The sequence below is a fragment of the Cyrtonyx montezumae genome, unplaced genomic scaffold (genome assembly GCF_038088225.1).
Source record: "Cyrtonyx montezumae isolate F1298 unplaced genomic scaffold, pur_monq_1.0 scaffold_25, whole genome shotgun sequence".
NCBI lineage: Eukaryota > Metazoa > Chordata > Aves > Galliformes > Odontophoridae > Cyrtonyx > Cyrtonyx montezumae.
This window is the reverse complement of record NW_027071992.1, coordinates 7,998,880-8,011,191: the sequence shown is the minus strand read 5'-3', so window position 1 is coordinate 8,011,191 and position 12,312 is coordinate 7,998,880. Positions and strand designations below refer to the sequence as shown.

The window sequence follows — 12,312 nt, the reverse complement described above, 5'->3', positions numbered from 1 at the left end:
CATTGAAAGAAACCATAGCATGTCACAATCAAAAAAATCTTTCATTCCCCAAAGCCTGCTAAGTTTGGTGTTTCTCTCCTTGTATTCCACAGACTTCCAAATCTTCCCTTAAGGGAAACATTATTTGTCAATTCCCTACGTAAACTTTCCTTTATTTCCTGGGGGTTCTGTATGTCTTCCTTAGGTTTTGCTCTATGTGAATAAATTACAGCCCTGAGACTTTTGGCAGATTATGGTCCACCCCTGCAGACTCTTGTAGGATCGGTAAAGATCATACCAGGTAGCAACATTTTCTGCTGGTTGTGTGACAGTTTTTTTTGTTTGTTTGTTTATTTATTTTGTAATAACCTTGCCTAATAAGCTTTTGTAAAATCAGATTTATGTGCTTAATAAAATGAATGCATTTTTTAAAGAAGATTTGACATTTTATGGAATTCCATTTATTTGTGTTTCAATTAGCTTTGTTAACAATGGCAAAGTTAGTAATGATGTTTGGCAATCAAAACACTTTGTGAAGTATTCAAACAATACAAGGTTAGTTAAGTTAAAGGAGATGTTGTGCAGAGCATTTCAAATTGAATTTGGATAGTGGCAAGCATCTGTGTGTTTGGAAATCTCTAAGTTTCTGCCTGAAGGGTAAATTGAAGCTTATATAAACAAGAACTTGTGATCTAATGTTTGGGCTTTTACTGACACAGACACAAAGACACACACAGATGCACACACATAAACCTCTATGGGAGGTTACAAAAGATATATAAAAAATGAGAGGAGGTAGAGGAAGAGATGAGACATGTTAGCTGTCTATTTAATGTTTTTCACTCATGTAATACAGTCTGGCGAAGCTTCTTCCACAGTTCCACCAAGCCAAACCTGTAAAAGCAATTATCTGTCATCATAACGTGAATCAAGCTTGCAACTGCTATGATTCTGAAAAGCGTGACAAAGTTAATTGAAATTTAGACTCTGAATAGTTTTCACTTCCTGAGATAAGGTGTGTTTTTGGGGTAAGTTTGTTGCTATGTTGGCTTTAGTTAACTATTCTTAAGACTCTTGTTAAAGGATTTGTGTTATTTCTGTGGGTGGATCAGTCTCATCCAATTACAACTTCAGTAGAGCCAAACTTTGTGTCATATGCTTTACTAGCCCATACTGGTTTGCACATTCCTCTCACTTCACAAGAAAAAAAAAAAAAAAGTAGAAAACAAAAAATCTCTCTCAAGTGATTGCAAGAAGTATTTTGGAAGTATCAAATTTTACTGAAAGTTCAGTTCATTCCAAAAATATCATTTTGGTGGCATAGTGGCGTATTGTTTTAGTAGCTACAATAAAATTGTTTGAAATCTCACAAAAAAAAAATATTAATTCTCAGCCCAGAAGCCAAACATGAAATACACCTAGGTTTTCTTGGATAGTTATCTTCTAATCTCCTGATTGGAGAACAGTGTGCATTTACTTTTATCTGGTTTCACACTCTTTTTAAAGTGATATCTGTGATAGAAAATGAAATAAAAAAGATATTCATGTCATTGGTACTACTGCAAGTTAGATTCGAATATATAAAGAAAACTAGAACTTTCTGAGTCCCACTGGTATATTACGTGTCTTATTCTCTTTTTAGCCCAATTTTCTCTAATATCATTCCACTGACTTGCAGTGGAGTGGTTCCAGAGCATGATATTGTGAGATGTTCAGTATCCTTAATCCCTCACTGAAAGAGCACACTCAAAAAAGTGAAGTCTTCTCTCAATTTCTGGAAAAACAAACAAACAAACAAACTTGGAAAATCTTGGTGCCACATCAGAAGAAATATCAAAATAACAACAAAAAAAAATCATTTGAATTTTTGTAAGAGTTTTTTTTAGACCTAAATGTTCTGATCATAGAATGAATCACAAAATGGCTAGGGTTGGAAGGGACCTTAAGACCATTTGGATCTAAGCCCCCACAGTGCACTAAGGATGCTTTCCACTAGATTAGATTGTTTGAAGTCCCATCTCAAAGCTGAATAAATCCAGCTCCCTAAACCTTTCTTCTTTGGAGAGGTGCTTCAGCCCTCAGATTATACTCATGGCCCATCTCTGGACCTACTCTAACAGGTCAACTTCTTTCTTATAGTGAGGTCCTGTGAGTTCAACGGGCTTTGTCTTCATGTTCACTCTCAGTTCTTGTTTGTGGGGTCTTTTTAGTCATTTTTCATTACTTTTTAAGTCCTTTTGAAGGGGGAAATAAAATGTTCTCAATAAATGATACAATGTAATTAAAAATATATATATTTTTGAAAATATAATTATTATTTCAGTGTATGTTTCCAAGAAAAGATATACCCATACTAGACATAGAACCTGCGTCTACTGAAAACAATTTCAGCTTTAAGCCTTTAATTATAAATAATCCTTAGTTTTCCTCTCAGACTCCATATAACATAAAAGTCCAAAATATCATTAAGTAACAGTTGCAGGAATATTTCCTCTCAAAAAGACAAAGCTTTTTTTTATGGTAACCTGATACAGGTCCCATTTCATCTTCCTTCTGGCCTCCAGCATTCCTCACCTATGAGGTGAGAGACAAACTAAGAGTGAAGATGCAAGTGGTGGTCATGCTGGATGCTAGTCTAGAAACTGTGGGTGGTTTTAAGGCCCCAAGGACTATTACAAGACCCGATGTTGCTGGGCAAGGCTTACATTTAACCTGGCTGAAGTCATTAGGGTCCAAACTGATGCCTTGGAAGTCAGTCCAGCTTTTAGGAACAGCAAAATTGTTTAGATTGTCCTGAACATACTTCCATGGTCTAATAACAACATTTCTTATTTATTATTTAAAATAGAGAAGACCTGCATGTCCCAAATCTACTCAGACTTGTTGAGTATTTAGAGCTAATGCATAGACCTGAGCTTCTCAAAATTGAGGTCAGGCTTGGGAAACCTGTGGAATTACATCTCAGAAAAACTGTAGCCCAACACATGTTCTGGTACCATTGTGCAGGATCTGCAAAAGAAGAGGATGTATCTAACCTCACAACAGTGGCATTCTCCTTCACCACTGCTCTTCTGAATTCAGTTATTTGATTATAAGGATTATTATTCAGCCCACTGTAGTGTAACAGAAATCCTCCAGGACACATTTCATTGCTAGATGTAGCCTAAACAAAACTTACAGGGAGGTTTCTTTTACTGTAAACTAGTTTTGTTGTCCTCTTCTTTGCTTCTGGCATACCTTCCAATTTTTAATGTGCTTTCCAGTTTTTCCCATAATCTACGCTCTCCAGACTGTTGCATTTTTGAACACTGAAGTACATGCATTATTTAAGTATTACATTTCTCTTGTCTGGCCTGCAGCCATACCCCTTAGGCAGTGAACTCACTGGATCTCATATACCATGGCAGGGTTAAGCCAGGTCAGCACCTACTGGAGGGCATCTTCCAGTAGCTGGGTGCCACAGGGATCATGGTGCAGTTCAGTAGGTGGCACCCTTTCCTTTAGGTTTGCCCTGAAACACCACTGCTTGGAGTTACATGATTTCACACTTGCCACCAAAGTTCAAATTACCTTATTCAGTACAGCTGGTCCATGAGGGTCATGAAGAGAGTGGCAAGTGGCCTCTCACTTTCCCTCTGATGATGTCATTGTTATCAAGCCTTGCTGGATGCTGGTGCTCCCCTTCCCCCAACTTCCACCAGCCAAATTAGCCATATGGATGGGCAGGGGAGAAGAAATTAAGCTTGTCCACAGTCCAGGGAAGTTCATCCACTGGGATATCAGGACCTCAAGGGAATCAAAGTGTTCAAAGCCAATCTTAAATTTTCACTAGGTAATGGGATCCAATCTTCCCCAAAATGTGCCATGTACAAAACTTTGGGCTTCAAGCTTCTTCTGAAACATTTTTTTCTGTGCTGCTCTGCATCGTCTGTGGCTCTGTTCTGCCTGGTGTTGTACAGGCTTAAAGCTCTCTGACTCCTATAGACACTGAGAATGTAAGCTAGTGTCCAAAGATCAAACATTAGTTCATTTCCCCACAAAAAAAAGAAGTACTCCTCAGTTCAATGGTTTACCAGATTTTTTGCTCTGGAGGCCATTCACAGCAGAAGGACAAAAAATCACCTTCTGATGTACTCAGTTCCCTTCACCAAGATCTGCCAAATATGGAGTAACTTCCAAAATGTTGAATTCTCCAGACCACCTGGAAGAGTCCCACAAACCACTGGTGGTCCACAGATCTCAGTCTGAACACTTCTGTTAGGCTACTGGTTAAATAAAAGGAAATTAAACACTGAAAGTTGTTAAAATGACACTGCATGTGAGTCATGGCTCCACATTAAATAATGCTCTCACAGAGCACTTGTCTTGTCCTCCTGGATAAAAGCTCCCCACCTTTTGTCTCTAGTCTCAACCCCTGGATAATAAATATCATGTTTTATTATTACAGAAGTGAAAGAAATGCTAATGCTTTGTCCAAGAAACAATGAAGTGTTAGAAATAGAAACATAATGAGAGGTATACAAATGAATACAACTCTCATATTACTGCTACTGACATGCAGTGAATACTCTAGATTTCCATTGAAGCCAGTCTAAGCAAAATTTGCCAAAGAACATTTCTTTTTCACATTCTCGCTTTCCAAAGTGCAGCCTAGTGCAACCAGACTGTCTCTTCGTTCATTTAATACTGGGCTGTAACAAGCTTGCTTCAGCTCTGCCTGCTAACTGGTGGAGGCATGCATTGAAAAAGTCTAGCAGCCACAGTTTGGTGCAACAGTTCCATGTCTGTTTCTTAAGCCATTTATAATGAGCTGATTTTTATGATTGTAGACTTACTTAGGCTTTTAAAAAGTGGATTTAGACATGAGGAAATGCTGCCATGCAACAATCGTTCATTACATTTGCAGTCTATTATTCATTGTTCATTATCAGATTATAAATATTTTTCCCTCGGTCCTCTACATTCCAGATCTGAAGATGCCCAGCACAGAACACAACCCTATAGTGGACCACAATAGATGCTGTTTTTCCTTGATATCCACCCACTTTCAGATGTTACACATGAAACACCTCGCTAGTTTCTATGACTGTTGGTGAAAATTCTTTCCATTTCTGGATGTCTCAGTTCTATGCCTGCTGGCATGCACTGGAGCACAGCTCCAGAGTTGGCTGATGCCTTCTGAGAACCAACAGTTCTGTGATGTGTATCTGTCACACTTGGGACCTTCTCCTGGTGCTGTGCGGGAAGATCTTGTGTAACGTGTGGCTGAAGAGAATGGTCAGTGCAATAACTGTCTGCCAGCAGGGACGTGAAAAAGCAGCATCAAAAATACAGTTTGTGAAGCATACAGGATTACCTTTTGAAGTGGTAAAGCCTAAACCTTATTTTTTCAGCTCATTGCCTCCACCCTAAGGCTGTGAGTTACACTCCCTCAATATTGCACTGGAGGTGCAAATAGGCAAGGGAGCACTGCCAAACCCTGCTGTTGCATGAGACACAGGGAGCTTGGCAGGCTGGCAGGCAGTTGGCAGTGCTATTGCAGGAGCAGGGCAATGATCTCTGCCCTTCCTGCCCCAGGGCTGGGACCTTGGTGGCAGCCTGCCAACAGAAAGGTAAGATTTCTAATTCCTGTGCTTCCAGGTGTCGTCACATGTGCTGCTGCTTCTGTGTTATTATTTTAGGAAAGCACAACTTGCTTCATTTCTATTCTTTAGAAAGGAAAATGTGCTTTTAAAACATTTCTCAGCAACTGAACTATACGGACAATACTTCAGCAAAAAGCTGAAAAGAAATGGAGGAGTGATGTACTCAGTACTCACCAGGAGGGCTCCTGTTAGGAAAGGCTGACTCTTGAGCATCCCAGCTGGTTTCTGTTGCTCATCTCTTCAGCTAGGGTTCCACAGTATCCTCCTGCTCCCAGGCTGGAGACCACCAACATAGCTCCTCTGTGGTATGTGCACAAAGGTCTGAAGCTGGGGAATATGAGGGGATTTCCAGGAGAACGTTGGCCCCTTGTGCGTTTTGATACTGATGTTCTAATCTTGGATGGCATTATGGTATCAGTTGTCAATGAAAACACATTGCATTAACAGTAACAATAATAACAGTCATAGCTGATGGAAATAATAGTAAGAATCAGGAGGGGGTGGAACTACATGACCTCCAGAGGTTCTTTCATCATAAACCATTCTGAGATTCTGTGATTTTTTTCAACAGGATTCTCAATATTGCTGTCAATTTGCAGATATGGAAAATTTCACTATGCCTTTAGTAAAGTGAACAGGCACTAGTTCTTTCACAGTTACAATAGTAACTGCACATTTTCTTTGGTTACTTTTGGCAGATTTCCTTATTAGTGTAATGCAAATGAATTGTCAAATTGCTGTTTGCTGCCAGATAATTTACTGTTAATACATGGATAAAAAAGTTCAGAAAGTAATTAATCTTGCATTTCTAATTTGTACTTTGATTAGGCATTTGAGGCATTTTAGTAATGCTAGAGGTGGCAAGTAGAAGATTGAGAACAAAGCATTGGCAAACCACAAAGCTTCTGGCATTAAGAATGGAATTTATGTTCCTATCAGGTGGGGCAAAGTTAGCACAGAGGCTGATAGAACAGTTTGTTCTTGTTCCCAGGAGCTTGGCTTTTGAATTTGATTGGCCTCTATATGGGTCATTGGCATCAGAGCAGGTGAGATACCTAAGGGAAGGCATCTGTGAGGGACACAGATTCATCCATAGCTAGAGAATCCACAGAGCAGACACATGCAGCAAGGAGCACCCAGACTGAATCAAAGCTGAGGCTGAACTGATGTGGAAATCCACAGGAGCCGGGAACGTTGTACATCTGAGGTAATCCAGCAACGTGTGCAGAGCAAAAGCAGGAGATGCTCCTGTTTGGAATTTGAGATCTGGCAATTTGATGTCCATATATGAACTTTATGGAATGCTAGAATTTGGTCAATGGCCAGAGCCTGGAAAAAGTCAAATATCCCAGAACAAAAATGTCATGCTAATTAAAGGCATCATAGTATAAACAGAAATACTATTAGATTATTCTAGAGTTTGAGAATGGGTTACAAATTGCATATGGATACAGCCCACAACAAAATTAGTCAGTGGATACCTACCACTTACTAAGTTAGGTCCATTATCTCCCCCATCTGGATATATGAAAGTCTTTGGCATAGGAATGGTCTGGGTTACTGTGAGAGCTAAATGAACACCTCACCATAATAAATATGGAAAGGTGGAGCAATACATTGGTTATTTCATAGAAAACAGGGAAAGATAACTCTTACAACTTTCTTGCTTTTCTATGTGCCTCTGTTCACTCCATGCACCTGGTGCCTTTTGATGATTCATTTTAATGTGTTCAGCACATGCTCATACACAGACTGAGATTGCAATCACTGCAGCGTGCATATTCAGGGATCTAAGCCCAATCAGTTGTTGACAGTGACAGAGTGACAAATGCTGTCAATATTGTGTGATGTGAAAAAAATCTATCAAAAAATTAAATCCCGGAAAATTCTGAAAAACACAGTTTTCCAAAGGCTTGGTGATATTAGCAGAAGTCCCTCAAGCGTATATTCCCTTGAAGAATGTAGATGGTTTCAGTACTTAAAGTCAAGCACACACATATGTTATGTGGTGATCCAAAGCTGTTACCACTCAGTGTGTATGGCTTTATCTCAATTTCCCTTATCCTATGATAATTTATGTCAGATTTATGATTTACTGTAGATTTATGACATACACCAGACTGTCATTCTTGACAACTAGATAGCTGAAGTAATCTCCAAGATATTTAGCATCATACCTGGAACATTCACTGATGGTGGAGTAAGTTTTGCTGAAATGTATGCAATTCCTTGTGTGGTATGAAGTACTCATATTTTTTATGAGGGATTCAGTGATGGAAAATAAAGTCTCCTGTTACTCCAAAGTACTACAGGCTGGTTTTAGAGTCATTTTCACTCTTTTTTCTTTACCTTTAGAAGCACACATTACTTTCATTATATAGGCAGACAGACAGACAGACAGATAGATAGTTATGGCTAGAAGTACCACAACACAAAAACAATGGTTTCCATTTAAATTGTTTTGCTTTTCAGTCAGCTTGTCTTACTCAAAAGCAACAGAAGACCCTTGACTTCATTTATATTTCAAAGCCTAGCCACTCTTTGACATCTGTTTTGGTGGAAGTTTAAACTACTTTGCTGACTTTGTTACTTTATATAAATGTTTAAAGACAATTCAATAAAGTGCAATTTCTTTGAGACAGGTACTATCATGTCAGTTTGAGGTAATCATGGCCATGCCTTCTTACATGTTTCTAATGCCATTTGATAGGTGTCATTGACTTTTATGAAAATCTTTGAGGCACTTCCTTATAGACTGTGTTTGGAATTACTGTACATATCTCTTTCCTGGCCTCTGGCTGAATCTTACAATGTAAATAGGTTCATATGGCTGGCACACAGAGGGATAAGGTGCGTATTACTAGAGCCAGTACATCAAAGGGGTATGCACGGTTTCAACCAAAATTAAGAACAGGAGAGCCCTGTGTAGACACTTTTTTTTTTCTTTCAGTTTTTCCCTAGTTCCTTCTTTAAATGAAGAATGTCTGGGTGAAGCTTTCCAAAGAATGATTCTGAATAATTTAAGTAAATCTGTGTGCCATCCTACTTGACTTTTTGTTTTGTTTTGAAGTTGTTGCTATTGAGACATAATAGCTTAGCAAACAAATTAGTGATGTCAGAACCACTTCAACATATCTATTATTGAATTATCAGCATTTTGAACCATGAAAAAATACATAGTTGTTACTGACAATGAAATAAAATGCCTGAAAAATAAAACCACGAGAAAAAAGTATCATCTAAATATAGTTTTTATAGATTAAAATTAATTCTGTAAACTATACAAAACACTGAAAACCTGTATACAGTAAAATTTCAAAGCTGCCACATGTAAAAATTCTACTGGAGTAACAAATATTTATTAATATCTTATTCTCTTTGAGTGATAAGAACTATCTTTGGATTCATGACAAGAAGAGGTGCTTATAAAATATAATGTGGTTTTATACACTCTGAATGTTGCTAGCAGAGTGAAAAGAAGCATTCTGTTATTTTGTTTCAGACAGAGACTGAAAACCATGAAACAGTAAATATATATTTTTTAAAATGCTTCCATTGCAGCTAAAGAAATACAACTGTTTCAAATAAATTGAACTTAAACTCATTAACACTGAATTTGATCTGTAAGCACCAGTATAATGGATGTGCCCCAAATACTCTTACGGTTATTTTGTATTGCAGTCATAAATAGTTGGGATTTTTTTTTTGCTTGGGTAAGACCCAGGAAAAATTATTCTCAATTTAGAGTGACCTGAAGACCAAGCTATAGGAAAGAACCATGCTGTAACATAGAAATGACAGATATTATAAAATGTTGTAAACTTTATTCTATAGTTCACACCAGTATATTTGATGCCAAATGTATATGTGACTGGATTTCGGCCAAAGCTATCCATTTAATAGCTTTTCCCTTCTCTTACCTTCTTCCAGCTTACAATTTGGGTACCACCCCCAGGCTTATGGGGTTGCTGTCACAAGAATCAGTTTACACTTTTGATGAAAAAGTAGAAGGCTTTTAGTTCTAAAGAACCTGTGTTTGTAGAGTAAAAAAAAAAAACAAAAACAATCGAACATAGATAGTTCATGAGTTATCTGTTGAACTAAAGACACAGTCCTACAGTGGCTTTTGTTCTACATATAGACAGAACATGGGTAAACCTAATTCCCTACGTGAATGAATACAGCATTTTACAACTGAGTTTTGTAGAGCCAATTAATTTCAGCAACAGTTACACAGAGACAAAGAATATGTGCTGACATCCATACAGAAATACCTCTTGACTAAAAGCAATTTATTGAACACAAATATTGCAATGATATTTTTATCTTAAAGCTAGTATATACTCTCATTCCTACTATACGTAAACAAAACAAAACAAAACAAATACTAACCAAAACAAAACAAAAAACTGCATATTCCTTTAACAGAATTGTGTGCAAAACATGAAACCAAGCAAATAATAATTATGAAGTGGCAAGAAAAATAACAATGTTCTGCTTGCATTTACAGATGAAAGTCCTAAAATACCATCTTCAAATTATGCATCCTGCAGCATCCGAGAGTTGTTGGAATTTTTTTCTTTTTTTTTAATTCTGAAGAATCAATAAAATAAAAATAAAAATAAATAAAATATGGTTACCTGTTGCCAAAAGCACATGCTGCTTTAATCTTCTATCTGCAGTTTAAGAAAAATGATCTTCAGTTTCATCCGGTAGCCTGATCTTCTGCACCAAGGTATTGTTGGCCTAATAGCTAGTGCTTCTAAATAGCAATAAAATGTGATTATAACACTATAAAAATGTGAATATAACACATTTTAGTAAACAAAAATAAGTCTTGTTATAAGAATCAATATTGTATGGAACATCTGTCAAGAGAAGTTGGAAAGATGCTGCTAATGTAAATTTTAGGCAACATAATACATATAGAGAAACAATATGAGAGACCACTGATAGCAAAAGCAGATGCCAAACTTAAGTCTATATTTGAACTTTTAGAACTTGATTTAAAAAATAAGCTAAGAATCTGATAATTTTTTAAAAAAAGCAAAATCTGAAATCTATTCATACTTCTTTTCTACCAGCAACTCAAAATCTAAAATGCTGTATATCACTGTTGCCATCTAAGAAAACAGCAGTGACCCTCACATTCTGCGGAATTAGTTTTTGTTACAGATATGTATACTAAAATTTTACTTCCAAAACAGATAACTTAAATAAGAAAGCCTTAAATTATTAATATTAGTGCACTTTCTATCTTTTAAAGTTCAAATTTGGATACAGATTTGTTTGTTTATATTTTGTCCCTTTTAATGAGTGCATCAGTTTCCTCTAGTTCTCAGCATTCCTAATGATGATCCTTTATTAAACAGGAAAAAGACAGCTTACTGCTATTTTCAGTTAAGACTTGAATTGTAATTTGAATTGACTTGACAATGCTCTTTTCTACTCAACCATAAGCCCCTTTCTCCTTCATTCTGTGCCAGGCAGCCAATGATCTTCCCTCTCCCAACAGCCTGGTTAATTCTATCTGTAATTTGTGTCCGGTCACCTGCACGGGTGTAGGATTGCATCTCAGGCAACCTAAGTCTGAGTTCCTGAATGCCTGGAGAATATTTTTGGAGGGCTTTCAGAGCTAAAGTTTTCACCTTCCTTTGTAGTCCAGAACTGAATTTTGGTGAGCCTGCACTGTGAGGAAATCTTTTGCAAACAGGTTTACATCCTGCTCAATTTAACAGAGAGAGACAAGATCAGCAAGACAAACATGATGTTTAATAGCTTCTATTACTTAGTTTAGTTACTTTTGTTAAGTCTTAATTAAGAACATTACTAACCACTCGTGCTCAAACCACTGGCAAAACTTTGACAGGAATGAACTGTCCTCATCCAGTTCCAGCCTTATCTTCTGGGTAATCAGGAGAAAGATGAAATTGGACAAATGAAAAATTAATTGAAAACAACAGCTTCAATTCAATATTCAACATTCACTTCTGGTTGTTTGCTCACAGGGACATAAAACCGACTTTTCTATCACATAGTTATCTTTTCCAGCACATAACATCCAAGAAAAATGACCTGTTAAGTGACTATGTAGCTTAAATACCCATTTTCACATTCATTAATTAATGTGATAGTGCAGTCCTTTGCTCAACTCTCTTTATATGGTTTCTACAATTGTGCATACAATACTATATTAGTTTGGATTTCTTTCCTCCTCATACTTGCAGAAGTGTGTAATAAGAACTATATATAGGAATACTTTATTGTATGTAGCAAGCTAAAAGTAGCAGAATTCCCACCCTAGTCAGAGCAAGCCAATAATTGCAGCATTAGCTTTGGCACAATAAAGAAGACATATAAGAGCTTTCCCTAAAAAATAATTCCTTGGCAAGTATTTCTCATGGTAACTTTGAGAATTATTTCCATTATGCTTCTGTGTAGAAGATAAAATGGCTGTTGGTTTCTGTGCTGAACTTTGTTCATAGATCCAGACCTTTTAACCTGTGCATTCAGGAATGCAGAGATTTTTCTAATTTTTCAAGTCACTAAGTATCTTATGTCACAATTACAGAGGTGCAGGTTGACATACATACTTCAGCTCACTGCCCATAGGGTATTGTTGATGTCATGAGGAAAAGGCAGGTGTTTTGCACTCTTTCACTGAAACTGGTCTCAGTAGGTTGGTCCA

At 37.1% G+C, this 12,312-nt stretch overlaps 1 protein-coding gene across 1 annotated transcript in view; it reads left to right on the top strand.

Moving 5' to 3' along the window:
- Positions 1–12,312, top strand: part of ITGA1 (integrin subunit alpha 1) — a 318,815-nt gene that overhangs the window by 200,937 nt on the left and 105,566 nt on the right. The window lies entirely within an intron of this gene.